At 40.3% G+C, this 19750-nt stretch overlaps 1 protein-coding gene across 2 annotated transcripts in view; it reads right to left on the bottom strand.

Annotated features, from left to right (window-relative positions):
- Nucleotides 1-19750, bottom strand: part of LOC110480357 (uncharacterized) — an 89455-nt gene that overhangs the window by 19272 nt on the left and 50433 nt on the right. For both annotated transcript variants that reach the window (XR_014957250.1, XM_085587344.1), the window contains exons 8-12: nt 13434-17328; nt 9679-9881; nt 3008-3171; nt 1993-2116; nt 550-668 (exon numbers count right to left, since the gene is read on the bottom strand). The gene's annotated coding sequence lies outside the window, so the exon portion shown is untranslated. The remainder of the gene's footprint in view (nt 1-549; nt 669-1992; nt 2117-3007; nt 3172-9678; nt 9882-13433; nt 17329-19750) is intronic.

The following is a 19750-nucleotide window of genomic DNA, read 5'->3' as shown; positions in this document are numbered from 1 at the left end:
AGAAAATCTTAAGAACAGAAAATATTAAGAACATAAAATCTCACCCTTTGCAAGCCAACCTCATCTGCCTCTCAATCAAGCCTTGCCAAGACCTTTTGGCCTAAAGCCCCAGTGCAGCACTCCTAGAATGGAAACTCATGCCAGGCAAATAGAAATCCTTCCTAGCAGCACCCGAGAAATCCTTACCCTTATTGAACCAGATTTTCTTCAAGAGCTTTGTTCCCCAGATAGCCTACTCCATCTCAGATGGGAGCTCAGGACATTTGGGAAGTGCAGCAGGATGGTTTTTGGAAGGTTGTATCCCACAAACTATTGTTTTTCTTGAATCTTGCCTGCAAATCCCAGGTCACCATTCAAGAATCTTTCTGTGCAACTGATAACATTAAATTGTTCTCAGAACTTCTACTGTTTTCTTCCTCTTGCTCCTATTCTTTTGCTGGTGCTTGCTGTCTCTCTTGTGACTTTGTGGCAGCCATGCACCAGTCACCTTTGAGGTTTTCTTGGCAATGTATCTTACTGTCATTTATTTTTGGCTTTTGAAGTACATACCTTAGATTTGATAAAAGCTCAGACCAGCCAGTGTTTTGGGAGCAGAGCTCATTGGATAGTGCTTGGGTCTTCAAAGACCTGGATTCCTCTCCTGTCTCCAGACCAGGGCCACTCAGCAGCTGTGGATAAGTTCTGTCTTCACATATTTGGCATTAATTTTCAAACTTTTTTTCAATTAAGATCATTCATTCCCATGTGTTGTACAGAACCTGCTATAACGTGGCCCTGATTTCACTTGAGTTACTGATGTATGAAGTAATAACTACATTTTTGAGGGGAGATAAAGGCTGAAATCAGTAGAACAACTGGCAGTTCTTATTAGACAAAAATAAAATTGAATCTCATATTACACACTTATTTCTTAGCTAGTTCTTTCTTTAAGACCTAGTCAAAAATTATCTCCTATTGTAGTGTATAGAGGAAATCTAGCAAATAACCCCATATTTTTAAAACTAGATGAAGCAGAAGGCATTAAAAAAAGAAGTGACGTATGTTGAGACAAGGAACAAAGTTCATTTGCTTATTCTTGGAAGAGTGCAGTAATGTTCTTCCAGTTTTTGAGATTATTTATTTTCTGAAATATGGTTTAGAGTGTATTATGGTCATATTCACAATTGGCCTTAGAGAAGGACACGTACTTGGAGCTTGTTCAGAGTAATTTAATCAATCTTACACAAAAAAGCAACAGCCAACCATTATGGCCCAAGTCAATACTAAAATGATTTCCCAAAACTCATTTCAAAGTCAATTCCAGGAATCAACTGGTAGCTTCAAAACACTGAGGCTCAATAATAAATTTAATTTTCTCTTAAGTCTGTAATTGAGCTTTTTTAAAATAAAAATTACGGTTTACTGCCATCTCCTTTAATAAAATACTGTGCTTTGGGTGGCATGTCATTGTGTTCCTGGTAACTCCTCATTTTTTAACATAAATCAGTATATTTGGTATGGTTGGTACCACCTCATAGTGACAAGAAATATTAACACAGCTCATTTTGTAGAAGAAAAATAAACACATGGCATATATTTAATCTGCCTGCCTGCCTACCAGATGGAGAAAAGAAGGGCCAAGACACTGATGGAGTAACTGTTTAATCACATCAGTTTGGTGGCTTATTTATAAACACAAACAAGTCCACTTGCACCTTTGGGAACTCACCATGTTTTCTCCCAGCTTCTGAAAGTGCATGGTGGTTAATATTCTATTTACAGGTGAGACAGATACGTGATATGATCATGACATAACAAGAAAATATCTTTGTGACTGCTGGCTCACCTGGATATCTGTATCATAACTACTTGAGAGCCAAACTGTTCCATTTCATTCACTGAGAATACCTCTGATTAATTTAAAAATTCTCATGTTTTGATGATTTTTTTCTTGTAAGTTCCATAAATACATCACAAGTACCTCATAGCTTTTCCATAGAGAGCATCACTTACTTCAGCAATACATTTATCAGGTACAGCCAATGGATATTTTGACACTTTCTCCTTCACAGGATGAAGATTTGCTCAATGACAAAGGGTTTTCAGATTTTATCTCAATTTTTCGGTACTTCAGTTCCTGTTTAAATAAATGAAAATATTTTGTGGGATAAAAAGGATACCCAGAGGAGCAGAGAATGGCAAATGTTTGTCTCAGAATACTCAGTGTGGGAGAGGGCACAGATTTTGTTGAACAGTTGACTTTTGAGTTTTGTCTGGAAAAAGGGGGCAAATTCAACTCTTGCAAGAAAGCAGAGGAATGCCCTGTCTGGTCTGTGTCACTGGGTTGTCACTGATGTGAGCTACCTAAACAATCCTCACATGCTCTACAAGTCAGAGAAATCAGACTCGAGGGGAATATTAGGGAACGAGAAGAGGAGAGAGATGTTTTGGAGGGAACAATTAGGATCATAAACAAAAATCCAAAAACAAACACAACTAAAAACAAACCAACAAAAAAAACCAAAAGCATAAAACAAACAAAACCAAAATTTTTGCCAGAACTGTAGGAATGCCAGTATTTCCCTGTCTCATTACATGTGTCCAGGAACATTCTGCATATGTTTTAATGCCTCTGTTGAATTACAGACTTTGTCTGCCACTTCTTCAATATTGTTTTGTATTTTTTGTCCTATTTGCTTTTGGATTGGTTTGGTTTGGTTTTTGTGGGGTTTTGGTGGGTAATGAAAGGAGTGAAAAGTGAGAGAGAGGATCAAAAGAAGAAAAAAATCTTCAATGATCCATTAAAGATATTACTAATACAGTAGGAAGATTACCACAAACTCTACATATGCCTTTAACACCAGAAAAAAAAAAAAAAAGAAAAAAATTGTTTGTGTGTTTTCCTAATTTTCCTGGGGTCCATTTAGACAAAAAAAAGAAATAGAATCACATGGAAATATCAATATAAATATGATACCAAAAATAAGCTGCAATTTTTTTTTAAAAAATTACCTTTAGATCTACTTACCCAAGCACCCAATGGATCTTCTATTGCATAGCCTTTAATAAGCATTGGGTTTTCAATAAAAATGGTAATTTAAGCAGAATTTAGGGTGCTGGTGGAGAAAGCACTGGGAAGCTGTGGGCTTTGCTTTGCAGTAGGACCAGACCATCATCGTTGTTGCTTCTGGCCTAAAATCCAAGAGCCAATGAATCACAGTTAAGGTGCTGCTGCCAAGTCAATTAGCACATAACTCAGAAGAAAGAATTAATTATCACAAATTCACCTTCTGCCTTGACATCTGTGGAACTTTCTATTGGGTCATTTTCCTGTGCTGGACTCTTTGGGTGTTTCACCCAAATCACTTCACTCTGGATTCAGAAATCCACAGAAACAAAGCCTTTGGCTCTCTAAAATTTGTTAACTTGTATATTTGGCTGACAATAGACAGAGGATATGTAAGGATTTGACACCAAGTTTTCCCTTCCATAGCTATGAATATGTGGGGCAGGAGGTTACTGAGACCAAGTGGGCAGCTCCAAAATCTTTTCTGGACCTCTGAGAGACTTCTCAATTTCTTATTCCAGCATCCAGGGAGAAAATATCCAGTGCTCCTAAGCCTGTGATCTTGATGAAGACAAATTATTATGACTTTTACTATTCACAGTGCCACAACAATTTTTTCTCTTTAAAAGAAGCTCTTGGGTTTTTTTGGGGTTTTTTTGGGTTTTTTTTTTGTTTTTTTTTTTTTTTTTTTTTTTGGTTCTTTATGCATTTTGCAAAAAGCTCCCTATGGTGAGCTCAAGAAAAGTGAGGAGCGAGCAGAATATGCAAGGGTTCTCTCCCCTCTCAGATTCAATAAATGGATCTGTAACAGATGGCTAATCACAAAGATAACTATTAAACAATCCTAGTAATGCTTAGCTCTTCCAGAAACATCATGGAGGGGTATTCTGGCACACTGTGTTCCAGCACTGCCACTGAAGTGAGCCAAACATACTCTGCCCTAGGCTGGTGGAGAGATTGAAAAAGCAGACTAGCTGGTGTCCTGGTGGCTTATTTTGATTCTCTCTAACTGCAACCCTTTATCAGCCATGGAGCTTTATTCAAGACCAGCAAGGGCTGATTAATTGGATTTTCTTGGCAGGTAACCTTTCTTACTCTGCCAATTAATCCAGAAAAAAAAAAAGGGCTACTGATCTCCTGTAGAAGAAACACCCAAGTGATCAAAGGCTGGATTCCCTCTCCCAGCACTCCTGCCAGTGACTGTGTGTGATGCATATGTGATGCACACTGCTCATGTACCATAAACAGGCACATCATCAGGTTTTTCATTCATCTGGAAGTTCAGTGTGAGTGACAGAGGTCCTGGATAGTCATAAATATGGAACAGATGCCCAATATAATCAAATTTATCCTGAAAAATTCTGGCTGAAGAAAGGAAACTTCTGTGTGGTAAAGGGATACAAAAATCTTTCAAGTGTGTGCTGTGATGGACAGGCCAGTGCTTTTCTCTGTGCTCTCTGGCCAATTAGTGTTAAACCCTTTCCTGCAGCTCCCTGTGTTCCATAAGATTGTTTCTCCTCTCCTTCCCTTCTTCCTGCTCCCCCAGCTTCTGATCTATTTACAGAGAGTGAAGTGCAGATGGGCACCCTCTTAGGCAGATAGGAATTCCCTGGAGGAGCAGAGCAGCCCTTGGATGGCTGCAGAGAAGGTGTGATGCCACACACTGTGCATGGCAGGAGCTGAGGGCTGCTGGGGGCTGGATCACATTCCCAGGAACATCCACATCTCCCCAGGTGGTTCTGCTTTGGGTGGCTCATATCCCTCTTACCCTTCTCAGTAAATCCACCCTTCAGTCAGTGACTTCTGCATCAGGAGAAGTTGGGGCTGCTGTGAGGGAGCCAAAGCACTTTCAAAGTAAAGGCAGAGATTCTTGCTCTCTGTGATCCTGTGCTCTGGAACAGGGTCAGCCATAAGTGTCCCCCTTTCAGCCCTGCGTGGCACAGCTGATAAACAGGAATCCTTCTCTCCACCAAGGGGCTGCTCATTTACGTGCTGCCTGCCCCAGGGAGCAAATCTGAGCCATCCAATTTGTCCACCTCACTGCACAGGAACCCTGGGCCCTAATATGGTTTTGTGCTCATTCCTGGCAGCTGGGCTCACAGAGGCAGGAGCTGCAGAGAATAAACCAGCAACTGGCTCTGGCTGAACCCGACCGAAATCAAGGAGAGGAGCTGTGCTTTGGATTCTCCCTGGCTGATCTTCAGCTAATGTAAATCAACTTGATTCTGCTGGCATCAGTGGAAACAAGCTGATTCAGGCCATTTATAGTTTCTTCTTGTTTACTTACTGCATCCTAATGACTGCCAGGCACAAAAACACCTGACTGAGGACATTAGACACAAAGGCTTTATACCCTTAATGCTTTGTTCAGTTAAGACTAACAAAGACAAGGACTTTCCCTTCTGATGAAAAAGCCAGGCCCCTGAACACTTAGCACTAATAAGGTGCTTTTCAGTTTCTAAGTGCTTTACAAACATTAATTAATTATTCCTTTCAACAACACTTGGTTATTTCAGTTACCAGAGTGCATGTTTACCAAGTTAGCTCCATTCGTGCACAGCACATTGCTGGCAGCAGGCAGGAGCAGAAATTGATCTATAACCACATGCTGTAATTTGCAGCAGATTTGCTTCACCAAACACCATCAGTGCAGCTCCAGAAGCAGCTCGGAGGAGTGACCACCCCTCCCCATGTCCTATGGTGGGGATAACCTTTACCTTCCCTGCTACACTGAGCAGAAACAGAGAATCTGTTCGCTGCACAATTTAACTAATTCCATGGAAACATATGTCAAACGGGGGCTTCACACAGCTGCAAGAAAGTAGCAACAAATGTTGTATGTGGCACAAAGAAATACCCATTACACTACAGAGAATGACACAGAGAACAGGCAGATTCCTGCTTAGTGAGATTGCCATGGTGAGGCAGCAGAATTTCCTGCTTGTGACAGTTATTAAAGATACAAAATATTCCTCATCTGTATCAGGAAGTTGATAACAGCTAAAGAAAAAAAAAAAATCTAACCCAAGAATCAGCCAACCAACTAACGAAAAACAGAGAAACATGACGTAATACCCTACCTCAACCCTACCATGGCCAAGTTCCACTGGAAAAGAAGATGACCAGAAGGCAGGAGCTGGAGTCTCACATCCTCACCTCAAAATGAGGGTGGTGAAACAGTGGAACAGATTGCCCAGAGAGCTGGTGGTTGCCCCATCCCTGGAAACATGCAAAGCAGCTTGGACAGGGCTCTGAGCAGCCTGATGTAGGGGAAGGTGCCCCTGCTCATTGCAGGGAGTTGAACTGGATGACCATGAAAGGTCCTTCCACTCCAAACCATTCTATGATCCCACAATTCTCTGAATCAAAAATTCAATGACCCTGCTCTGTTCAGGTCACACCAAAGACCCACGTCTTGGCTTTCTAAAAGTGCAACCTTAGCCACTGAGGTCTCATTTCTTTTCCTATCCCTCTTTCTCTCTCCCCTTTACACGACATGCCAAAGGAAAGAAATGCTTTCTGCCAAAGTGCTGTCTGGACCAGTGTGTTTCCACTGGAAATGAGGATTTCGGTGATCTGTGACAGATAACAGCAACTATAACCATGGGCAATACCTCTGCAATAGAAAACAAGGTCTTGGGAAGTGTTAAGAGATCACTTTTTAATTAGACATACCCACAATATCTCCAGGAAACAGACATAAAATGCTGAAAATATCAAGCTGATCATAACTATCAGCAGAAACCAGGCACAACCTTCTGCTGTGTCTCCTGTCCAGGTCCTGGTTAGTGAGGGGCTGGTACATGGCAGCAGAACAACAAATGCTGCATGCACCCAAATCTCATTTCATGGACTGTTCAGAGCACAATGCCAGCACTAAGGGGGCTCCAGCTGTTTCCTTTGGCTTCCTTCAAACTCTCTTTGCTCTGGGCAATCAAGGACATGGCTTAGCATCATGTACACAACAGGAATTAAAATTGCAGAGTCAGGAACTAAATCTCCCAGTATCAGTAACCTGCACCCTAGGAGGGATAAGGAGCACCAAATTGTAATGCTCTGAGACATACAGCCTAATTAATTAGCCATCATTCACCTTGTTCATATTTGAAGTGCTTTGTCTGCTGGCATACACTGGGAATGTACTGTAGGTCTCTAAACATAATAAAGACGTATTGGTAAATAGCCTTTTTTGCCTGTATACCTGTATCCATACCTGGGTTTTTGCAAACACTGCTATTTTCTCACAGCCCTGCTCAGCAAATCTTTCAGCTGCATGAAAGGCCTGAGACTGGTTACTGAGCATTATCTTCAGCATGGGTGTTTACAGCTCTCAGCATCTCTCCTGAAAGAATCTCACTGTAATACACAAGTATTTACTGGAACCAGGAAGAAAAAAATCAGTCTATTTTCAGTCTGAATAGCTTAAACTGGGCTCTGGGATTCTTTGATGCTTTGGTTGGGAAGAAAACAAAACCCCTCCTGCTGATGAGTTCTAATTCACCTCCATCTATGCTGGGTACAAAGAAATGGTGAGGTAATCAGACACACTTCTGTGTCAGCTCTGCAAACACACCCAGCCCTCATTTGAGTAAATGGCACATTGCACACTGATGCAAATAAAAGACTTGGGATTATAGTCACTCATCCCAAAACAAATGCAAAAATAATTTCTTTCCTGAAGTGTTGAGATACAAGAAAGTAATTTTAGTTAATGAAATACAAATATCTCTATCTATGGAAATACAATGTAATTTTAACCTTTAAAAATGTTCTTCTTCTGATATATAATTATATTCCTATTTCTGACTTAAGGGAGTTGCATGCAGTCACAGCTTTTCTTCATGTTAATATATAGTTCAGAAAACAAAATATGTCATATTCTAAAGGATATCTTTTCATTGCTCATAGACACATACATATCAATATAATTTTGCATTGATACTCTGTAAAATACTTATATCTTAAAGGTACAATGATTACTGTAATGCCACATGTGACCTCAAAATAAATGTAATAGTACCACAGATGTAGGCTAAGAAGCTTTTTGCAGCAAATATGTTGAGAATTACTCAAAGGGTGCCAACCAGTAACATCTGGAAGCTGTAGAAAATCCTTCCTCCAAGGAAGGGACACACCAGGGTAGTGGGTCATCTCTTCTAGTAGCTATTCCCCATTGCTAGCCAGAACTAGAACTTCTAGAGCAAGGTGCCAAATCTCCATGAGAAATGTGGAATTAGATGGGTACAGTTAAAATACCTTTCCAGTATTCATCAGGAAAATATGTGGCTCAGGCTGTGAAATGAACCATGAGGGAATTTAATTCCTTTTTGAAATTAGGGTTAACAGCCCCTGGTCCCAAAATCACTTTAAATAATTCACCTCTGGATGCTCTCTTTATTCTAAATATCCCCAAGTTTCAGACTTTTGTTATGCTTTTGGTCCCTGCTACATTCCTGGCAACACAAACCACCAACTAATTTAACACATAACAAAATTATTTTTCTCCACCTTTTGAGTTCACTGAGTATTTCCTACCCCCACATGAGAAATGCAGCCAATTAATACAGTCTCCATAGCAATGACTTGTACAAAAGCATCCAAACCCAACAGCAATTTTCAACAATGTAAACCTGTGATTTCTTCATGCCATGAAAAAATTCTTTCACCTTTTTATTTCTATGTAGGAATCAAGAGATAACTTCCACTTGCCTCTTATGATTTTTGCAGGAAAATAGAGCAGGAAAGAGGAATATAAGAAACATGTTCACTCTTGCACTTCTCCAAATGTGGGTGTTGGATGTGTTTGTAACATAACTCGTTGCAGCCGATGGGCACCAAGCCCTGACATGCTCCCGGTCTAATAAAATGTGTTTCTCTTGATACCAAATTCTAATCAGAGGAACTTGCTTGATATATTCTAAATGTAAAATATGTTAAACATCCTAGACTTTGAAAAGGATCATTATTCACTGGCTCCTAATCAAAGCTTTGTTTCGTGTCATTATCTGTTCGGTTTTACACGATTCCTGCTTGCTTGAGTGAAAATGTCTGGTGCTGGAAATTGTCACATTTCTCTCAGAGAAGCAAGGCAAGGAGCAGTGCTGCATTCAGAAAAGCCCAGGCATAATGGCTTGCTTGTTTGTTTGTTTGTTCTTTTGGAAAACTCTGCACTGTTTGTTAGGTTGTAAATTATTGATTTATTTGGTGATTTACTTTGCAGCAAATTGAAGTCATATGCAAGCTAAATACAGTTTCACTTAAGGTAATTATGATGATGGGGACTGTAAAACTTCAGAAATAGACAATTGCATTTACTTGACATGTACACTATAAGCCAAAATATATCCCTCTCCCACTCCCACTATAGAGTAAATGTAACTTAAACTACATTTATTTCATTAACAGCTTCAAAGTCTGTGCCTTTAAAAGCTTTTAGGTGCTATGAAACAATGTCATGAAAATATTTTAGGCTCTCCTGGTTTCCCTGTAGGGAAAGATCACCCCCACAATAACGTGGCCACAGAGGATCTAAACCAACTAATGGGGATTGGGACACCATGACCTGCCCACTTTTTTTCACTGAAAGTCAAAGTACAATTAGTGTTTTCTATTTGAAACATTCACTGAATTACCTTTCTTTTTCTGTACATGTTGGGGCCAAAGATATTCCTCAGTAAAACAGATTTGGAAGGTACAAACATCTGGGTGGAAAAACTGGAAGAGCGTGGAACATGGGCTGCAGCGCACAGAGATCTCACCTGTACCTCACTGGAGGCACAGGTCGGTGCCCCAAGGCTTTCCCAGAGAGAAGAGTTTGACTTTCGGTATGGATTTTCTAGAAATAAAAATACAGCACAGCTGAGATTTGCCTCAGGATCCAGCACAAGTGATTGCACAGAGAGCAGGATGCAGACAATCAAGTCCAAGTTCTGTCCCAGAGGCACAACAGATTTTGGGGTGCTGGCTACCAATTGATGTATGTTACAGCTGATGTTTAAGCTGACTAGGCAGGACACTTATGGCTGCATAAATCTGAAAGTCCCAATCCAGCTGCCTCTACTTTGTGCTGTGAAATCCATGCTGCTGGGAGTGTCCTGCCTGGTCAGATGTCAATTTAGCATGAACAGCCAAGGTGCAAATGCCTGTACTGTGGAAGAAGTGCTACTCCATATCTCACATCAGGGCCTGCAGCAGGAATGGGCTCAGTGAGAGCCAGAACCACAGAACACACAGCATCCCATTCCCACCCTCCAGACCAGCCTCACAGGAGGTCTGGGTGCCTTGAGATCCTCTCTCGAGGACTCTGGACTCTCTCCTGTGTAACTGAGCACCTGAAAGCCCTGACTAATCTGAAAAGACATCCTTCCCATCCAGAGCCCTTGCTTAATGAAATCAGTATTCCAGTCAGCTCCATCACTAGAAAAAGCAGCTGCAGTATGCAGGGGAACATATTCTGTTTTCCTAGCTCCATGTGCTAGCATTTTGCAAATGAAATTTTCTCTGACTTTTAGGCTATATGAAATCTTGAAATTAAAATGAAATATAATTGTCAGTGAATGGAAAGTACTATTTTTTGGCCAGCTCTATTTGTACATATAAAACATCCTAGATGTCCCAAAGTGTCTTTTGTGCCATCTTGATTTCCTTTTTTTTTTTCTTTATTGAGATCTCCAAAGCCAGCTGCTTAGGGGTTTTCAATGCCCAAATTCCCACTCATTATTTTATTTGACACTCAGATCCCTTGAGCAGCGCTGAAAAATTACTAAACCTTAATATCTGTGTGAGACTTCCAAACAACAGCTACAATGAAGAAACTGGTCTTGGCACTAAAACCCAATGAATATGTAAGACAAATTGTGTCTGGAGAGAGCAAACACATTAAAACAGGCTACCAGTAGCATCTTTCAAAAGATATCTAATGTAAGCAGCATATTCTTCAATAGCTCAAGGGGCTTATAGTCAATAAATTTAACAGGTTGCAAAAAAAAAAGTCAAAGCTAAAGTACAGTATGTAAATGGAAGCTGGAGTGCACTCTTCTTTTCAACCTTAGGACAGAGTTAATAGAGGGAAAATGACAAAATACATAAAAAGGAATACACAGGATTTGACAGAGTTTTAACTTCAAGGCAAACTACCAGACTATTTTGGTTTACAGATAAATCAAACAAAGAACTTTTATCAGTTTGCATAAAAGTCTCATTTTCAGCACTGGAAAGATTAGGCTTCAGTGCCTTATTCTGTATGTGTATGAGGGGATTACAAGGGAACTGGTGAAAGTAATGACCTTGCCAGGGATTAGCTTCCACAATTGTATGGTAAAATAGTTGTGTTTTCTATGCTTATGGATTAAGATATTCATTGACAGCTTCTGTAAACTAGTGAAATTCATGGATATTTTCAGCAATAGGGTGATGGCTGCAGCAGTATCTGACAGCCCCATTGCTGCCTTCTGGCACTGCCCATGGGCTGTGATGTTCAGCCCAGGGAGCTGGACCCTCAGCCTTGCCAGATTTGTTTGCAGTGGCTCAGCGTTTGCCTGACAAAAAGGGTTTCCTTTTGGAATTCCCTTTATTTTACACTTGTATTATGGTAATGCTAAATGCAAGTGTCTTGGATCCATTTGGTCCTTTTTGTTTTTCAAGAGCTACACCTGACTCCTCCCAGCTGACCTAAGCAGGGGTGGCCTTTTACTGAGTTACCCCACACACTGACAGCCACACTTGGTTAAGCTGTCAGAAAACTGAAGTGGCTGGGCCATCCCCACTGAGATTCTCTTTCTTCAATGTTTTTTATTTTGCTGTTTCTAAAAAAACTCTTGGGAAGACAGGAACTACACATGTGGGGCAATCAAGACCTTTGTTTTGGCTTTGACAAGCCCAGTCTCTGCTCTGACTAAATGGTGACTCTTTGGATTGAAAGCTGCTGCTCTGAGGAAGGCAGGGCAGAAAATGCTGTGGAGGCTCTTGAAGCCCAAGCCAATATCCTAATACAGAAGACAACAGGCAAAAAGCCCCTCTGAGTCAGTGGTTCAATGTTTCTGAAGACTCTCCAACTAGCTTAATCTTCCCAAGGAAGTTGAAAAAAATTCACCAGAAATGGTCAGCTGCTTGTCTCTGTGCCTGTAAAATGTACACCATTTTCTGTTTATCCTGATGCTATCATTTAACTTTGGAAAGATATTGGAACCTATTTATTGGGCAGGATAGTGAAAAAAAAGGTTCACTTTGCTTATTTGCTACTTACTCAGAGTAATCTCTATGGTAAAATAACTGCATAGAGGAGTAAAGACAATTTTGTTCATGAGAGAAACATTCCCATGAGGGACAGCACAGCATAAATTTGGGTTAGTTTGCCTCGAGCAGTCCCAGCTCACTCTGGCTGGGCTCTCCACACAAAGCAAAGCAGTCTTGTGGCAAAGAAATGAGGGCTTACACCAGCCTATACATATTTTCTTGCACTAGCAGAATTAACTAATATACAAGATTTCAAAGTCCTAGTCAAGATTTCAAAGTCCTAGTCTGTGACTACCTGAATAATTTCTACTACAAATGCAACATGTCAAGATTTTTCTTGGACAATATTATCTGTCAAGTCTACTAAGCTTTGTGAAATAGTGCCTGCTCTCATTTCATGAAAATGGAAAGTGAGATAAACAGAGAGAAAAAAGATCTGGACCTGGGTGGAGGTTTTTTGGAAGTGCAGCATGAAAATGGTTTTAGCCAAGTCCACGTAAGGCAGCCAGCAAAATTGGTGATTAAATCTTCACAATCATAGTGATGGGTATTTGCACTCCCAGTGTGCAACCTCACAGATTATCCCTGGACAGCAGAGGGTCCCTCCAGTGCAACGGGATGCAGCCAAACTTTATGTACAGCAGTCACACTGGCAGTGGCAGCAGTCTGTCTTCAGAAGCACAGAGCACACAGCTCAAGCTGCAAAATTCATTCAGAAAACTGAAAAAACCAAGGAGGTTAACCTCTGCTGAACTCAGTGCTGCTTGAAATGGTTTAAAAATTAGGCCACGTTTGCCCTGAAGTCTTGTAGTGGTTGAGACACAAAAACTCTGAGCTTCAGCTTGGACTGTGCATGCCAGTAATTGGCAAAAAATGAGCTTCTACCCCTGGTCAAGGGAGGTGCTAGGACATGCACAGGGTATGAAGGATGAGCTCTCAATATGGAAAAGTGTTGGGAACTAATCATCCAGGGAACATAACAAGCTAACCAGAAAATACAATAGAAATAGATATCATTCAATGGATATAAAATAATCCCTTTTATGCAGCTGAGCTGAGCGATCTTTATCTCATGTAAGTAATGAAAATACACATCCACTGTGATAGACGTAGTTCTACATATGGTTAGAAATTCACATTTTTTTGTAATTACCTTTTCTCCCTGTTCATTCTTCGTTTCTTTAACATAGTCACCCAGTGGACAGTTTCATGAAGATAACTGTAAGAGCAGAGATCTCACTGTTTTCTAAAGAAAAGAGAAACAAAAGGCTTCCAAGTGCTATATTTACTATACTAAATCCCCAGGTAGTTACACCCACAACCTAACTGCACTGGCTGATTTTAGCAGGAAAAAGCAAAAGGCAAAGATACTCTCTATAACCACCAACTGGGAAATAGACAGGTGGATGCTGTTCTTTCAGAAGGCATTAAAAAAGGGGGAAAGATTAAATGCTTTTGCTTTCCTTTACTGTTGCTTAAAAGACATAGAGGAAACACTTGTTTTCCTTTTAGGGCACTTTTACCAAGTTTTTTTTCCAATGGTTTTGGACCTATGAAAGCTGCCATTAAAATCGTGGTGACAATTTCATATTCTAGAAGGAATCGGAACATGTTATTGTGCATTCCAAAATATATCAACTTGCATATTATTTAACATTAAATAAAATCTGGCTCATTACACTTGTAAACCAAGAAACTTTAAAAACTCTGCATTCTTTTATGCAAACTCATTTATTTGTCTAATCTAATTCAGTAAAGAAATACTGTTTAATATATGGTCATAATAGTTTCTTTATGCCATACCAATCATAATTTCTAATTATAGTTGGGCAAACAGTATTTGAAGTAGATGTGATCTGTCTTTGCTTTGTCTGACCTTTGCCTTTCAGTGACCTGAAAAAAATGTCAATTATTAAACTAAATTATTAAAAAGGTAGTATTCAGTTAGACAGAAAAATACCTCTCAGACAAATGGTATCATATATAGTAAGCAAGGTTAGATGGAGACAGGATATTTAAAACTAGATAATAAAAATAATTTTAGAATCAATAAGGTCAGAAAAGACCACCTAGATCATCAAATTGATTGAGTTTTTAATCTTTCTGAACAAATATATAAATGTTAATGGTAGAAGTACAAACAAATCTGCCTTGTCTTTTCTTACAAAGTGGATTCCAGTAGCTGTAAACATAAATTTGGAGTACATGCTCAATTCCAGTGGCCAGAAAAGCAGCAGGGATCAGCTACAGGGAGACAAAACTGCCAATATAGGGAGAGTCCCAGTTTGGTGGAGAATACTGAGCAGTCTCTTGAGCTATTTATGCATCTGACAAACTTTGAGAAAAGCACTGGAACAAATTCCTGCCTCCCAGGCCCAGCACTGACAGCACAGCCTGGCCAGACCCTGAGCAAGCAGCAGCTGATCAAAGGGCTGTAGCACACAGCTGCTCCCTCACTGAGGACCCAGGACAAGCATTTTTATCTCCTGGAGCCCAAAGGTCTTCAGCATGATGGCATGGAGATGGTTTTACAGGTGGGCACTATTTCACAAGTGACTGGACCCAGACCTGTTCTCAGCTCACAGAGCTGTAATTCTGTGTCACACTCTCTTCCATCAAACCCCCACACGCTGAGGAGCCATAAAATCCATTCAGGCTAGAAGTTTTGTCTTATCAACTCACAAGAATTAAAGCTCTGCAGGTCAAGTCTTGATACTTAATTGGTTTGAAATACCTTTGAAAGTATACAATTATGAGAGAACTCAGCATCATCATTATCATTACCAACCACCCCTGAAAATGCTCCAGAAACGATGCCTTGGAAGGAAGTCAGAGAGATATTGCAATTACCAACTATGTTATATCATTTAAGTATATATTTAGCTTAATTGTGGTAAAACTTGATAGTATTCTGTTGATTTCATAATTACTAGAAAAACTGAAAAATAAAACACATGTCTAGGGGGACTGGGAATTTGATGTGGTTTATAATCAACAACATTGTTCACAATGACAGATCTGAGTATACAGAAATTATTTCACATTGCAGCACTGGTGCTAACACTTGCTTTTCCACTTGCTTTTCATTACCATTGCAAAGTAGTTTTCCTAGACAGTGCTTATTTTAGTCATGGCAGAAACTAATGAATTTTTCAGACTTGTGTCTGGGTTTTATTATACTCCTATACAATCTTTTATTATACTCCTACAAAATCCAGTTTTTATGTATTGTACTATCAAAGAGTGGGCTGAGTATGCCCTTACTTCCCTTTGAATCTTTTTTACAACTTCATCATTCAGAAATTTAAACTTCTCTTGATCCATAATGAACCAATCACCCCTGAGTCTGATCTTCCTTCTCCCTCTGGGTCACTGTGAAAATTATCTGAGCTCATGGGGCACCCAAAGGCTCACTTCTTTGGCCCTGTTGTACTAAACAATGTAAAAACAAGGCTGTAAACAGTCCCACTCTCAAGAGCCTGCAGTCTGGCATGTTTACAGGACAGATTTTAGCAAAGTAAAGAGATGGTTGTGCTGACTCCTTTCAAGCTAACATCGGTATCTCTAGTCTGTACCAGAACGTAAGCACAATCTGTGTTGGTAAGACAAGGGAGCTAAATAAGTGATAGGAAAAGTGAAATTTATAATTCCTCCCTGCACACAGCTGACATGAACGTGGGTATTCACAGCAAGAGACCCAGCAGTGGAGACAAGGGATTTTGTGTGAGCAGCTGTCAGTTTGAACATCGTTTTGCCCTTTCTCAAGATTTGTCCTTTGAAGAGGCACGAACACCACTGGGGTGATTCCCAGCCCTGGTAGACCAGAGCTGCTGGAGAACCTCTCCAGAGGGTGAATCCTGTGGCTGCCCTGGTGCACAGGGAGGAATCCAGCACTGAGTGTATTGATTGGATTTGTGCTGTTGTGTAGAGGAATCTAAAGACATACAGAAATGTGAGAGGGAAACAGAAAGTTTGGTTGGTTGATACAGCAAGGCACCAGCAGCCAACAGACTCTAAATCCTACTCCCTATTTCTTCTGCTGCTTTCACTCACTCAGTTCATTTTGCTCCACAGATCGATTTCCTTATTGGAAAAAAGACTGACAAGGGTCTTCCTTACCTCTGTCTTCCTGTTGTACCCTGTAGGGTCTGTGGAGTGAGTGGAAAGATATTGTGGATGTGAAATGTGTGATTGCTTTTGTGGACACAGGGGTCTCCTGTTACTGATTAGATGGAGCCAGCTCTTCCTCTACATCATGAATGCTGAGCAGGCAGATCCCAACAAAAAAGTTTCCTGATAGGAAGCTGTGGAGAGGGCAGACTTAAGAGAAATATTTTCTGTATGTTCTAAATTTGCTTTTCTCCCTTGTAGAGATAAGGTTTGATTGAGCACCACTTAATGCAGAGCAGAGGAAGGAAAGATATTGTAGAAAGGTAGACACTGTGTTGAAGAAGAACTCTAGAAAATTAAGTGCAATACAGTAACAACAGTAAAAAATCAAGACTTTCACATGAGAAAAAAAATGGGGTATTTCCCACTTATCATCTGTTGTTTCAGACAAGTACACATTACCTACTCCATGCTCCTCTCACAGCCTCACACATCAAAGATACTTGCTGTCTTTTTTAGTAACACTAAAATAGGAGCAATGGAAAAGTAATAATGCTGGTATTTGAAGTTGCAAACAGCAAATTCAGTTAAAACATTTATTTAACTTGAGGGTGGATAACCCTCCCAACTGAGAGCCCCACAGTGATTGTTTAAGACATGGCCTGTGTATTTCAGAACACCAGAGGAAAAGCCAGCCAGGGGAGTAGTTCCCTGGAGAAAGATGGTCACTGCTAGAATTGGTGCAGATCTGCTTCAGAGCAGGTTTAGATATCCAGCAGTGCTCCTGGATCACTCCAAAAAGACAGGGATGTACTGAGAAGGGGAGAACAGTGAGACTCACCTGCTATAGCTTCAGTTTGAAATCTGCCACATACCTAATACACATGCAAAAACTTACTGTTCAGCTTGTGCAAGCTCTGGGGAGAAGAGCAGAAATCCTGTGGAGAAGGATACAAAGGAGCATAAAGCAATCCCATAAGAAGCCAAACTTAAGTTCCAGTGTTTATGGCAGTGATGTTCACATCAAGATCAGTGCTGTACTAATTCACAAGAATGATGAGCACGTTACTACAGGCTAAGGTAATGTAACAACACAGACAACATTACAGATCTCAGTTAATTTCAAAGTATATAAAAATGTTGGCATCTGCATACTTTAATATCATATTTCAAGCAGCTTAATAGAAAATTATAGCCTGCTTTTTAGTAGCATAACCCATAATTTATTTTTCATTAACTGCTCAAGTTCAATTTTGATACTGTAAAGCTAAGTGCATTTTTTTAAGTTTTTACTTTCATCAATCATTTGATTTTCTTCTGACACGTGGCATATCTTATTCAATGGTATTGGCTGCTCTGTTTTTAAATAATATTCTGTTCTCTAAAATTCCAGGAGGATTGTATTTAGACATCTTTAAAAAATGTAGTGACAGCAATTTCAATCAAAAATGAGAGGAAAAAAATACAATTAATAACAGCAACTGAAATAAGTTAGAAACAACGAAGGCAAAAGCAGTATTGGAATACTTTGGTTTCATTCATACTGAAGTTTGTGATGTTGTGGAAGACTTATGTGAGCCTTGTATACAAGTTAATACTGCAGTAGATCGCCATTGCCATCTCCTGGTAAATAAACCATATAACTGTATTCTAGATATTTTTCTAAACAGTCATATATTGTACAACTGTTGAGAGATTATGCCATAAATAGGCAATAAAGGATTTAGGGTATTTATTGTGAGACTATCATTGCATTTTTATTCTTTGCTCACGTAAGACCTTTATAAAGAACTGCATTACAGTTGATAAATAGTGGTATTTATTCCAGTGCACTCTTTATGCGGAAAAGAAATACTAGTTATGACTCTGTAAATTAAGGTGAGACAATGGTTTTGTTGTGATTGAAACAAATAGCAGAGCTGCTTAAGGAAAACTCTCCACAACCAAAATAAATATCCACTCAGAGAGAAGGTGCTGGTTTCCAGTGTGCTGTGATGTGTCTGTGCCACAGTAGTTAACCAAAAAAATGTTCACCAACACCAAGCCATGGCACCCAGAGACAGCAGGAACAGCAGCAGTGACAACAGCAAGCTGTCATTTCACTTGCTGGTATTTCTAACCCTTTTATTTTCTTGCCACTGTCATCATCCTTCCTGCTGTCCTTTCCCATTCCACTCCCTCTCTGCCACAGCTGCTCCTTTTATGTCTCTGTGCAGGTCCCTGAAGCCTCCTGACAAACAGGGCACATCCTGTCCTGCTCCTGCAGGAATGGGAGGGAGCAGGCTGCTGCCCCTCCCAGCAGAGCTGCCTGTGGCACGCCAGAGCCAGCAAACTTCACCTTCTCCATCACCCTCGCAGCCACGTGGGGAAGGAGAATGAGATGTGTCTACAACTCATTACCCTTCGGAGCAGAGAGCAGCACTGGATGTGATGCTGAGCCTTGATAAATCATCCTTTCAATCAAATCAGTAAACAGAGGGAAATGCTGTCTAACTGGCAATAAATTCCAGGCAAGTTCAGCAAGGAGTGACAGATCAGTCAAAAGGCTGTGCCTGGCTCTGTTTGTGTATTGCTTTTGCAATGGTTCTGTCTGCATCAGGGAAAGTGAATTCCCTCCCTTGGAGCTGCGTTGGCTGCCAGCATTGCCAATTAATGTGACAGGGAACAACCCCTGCAACAAGTGTTTGCTTTTTGCCATGCAAGCAAAAGAAATGTCTGCAATATTCTGGAAGAAACTAGGGCTGAAGGCTTTCTTACTACACTTTCTGAAGCCAGGGCTGCATCATGAAGAGCATCTACTTAAGAGCAGCCTTTGCAGTGGTGACAATTCTGTTTGAACCTTCCAGCTCAGCACCCACAGCCAGGACTGCACTGGATGGGGTCAGGCACAAACACTGGGGAAAAGGAGGATAAATGCAGGCAAGTGCAATGGCATTTTAGAGCTGCCATAGTGTCAGAAGGAGTAAAGATTAACTGCAGCTCAGCAAGAGCTGTGAAAAGTTGCTGGCTGTGGATACTTGGAAGGAAAAGAGCTTTGGAACAAAAGTGAGAACTGTTGAGTCTTGAGAGACTTTTATTTCTCATCAAACCATTTCCTTCATGAGGGGACACAGAGCTGGTCTTGGACTCACAAAGGCATTTAGAAACCAAAGTCTGTGGCAGGTTACACTTAATGATGATAATAGCTATTAAAGCCAAAAGGGACTGGAAAACACAAGCTTAATTATTTGACTATCCCAAGGGATCTAGAATCAACACACAATACTAATATTATCTCCAGTCATTGTTATTAGATTATGCCTAGAAACTTTTCCCTGAAGCAACACTGTAATTATGTATTTATTAATTTATCTTTATTTG

This window comes from Lonchura striata, chromosome 9, assembly GCF_050655825.1.
Source record: "Lonchura striata isolate lonStrDom1 chromosome 9, ASM5065582v1, whole genome shotgun sequence".
NCBI classification, from domain to species: Eukaryota; Metazoa; Chordata; class Aves; order Passeriformes; family Estrildidae; genus Lonchura; species Lonchura striata.
Note: the sequence above shows the minus strand (reverse complement) of the source record. Positions and strands in the feature narration are given on the sequence as shown.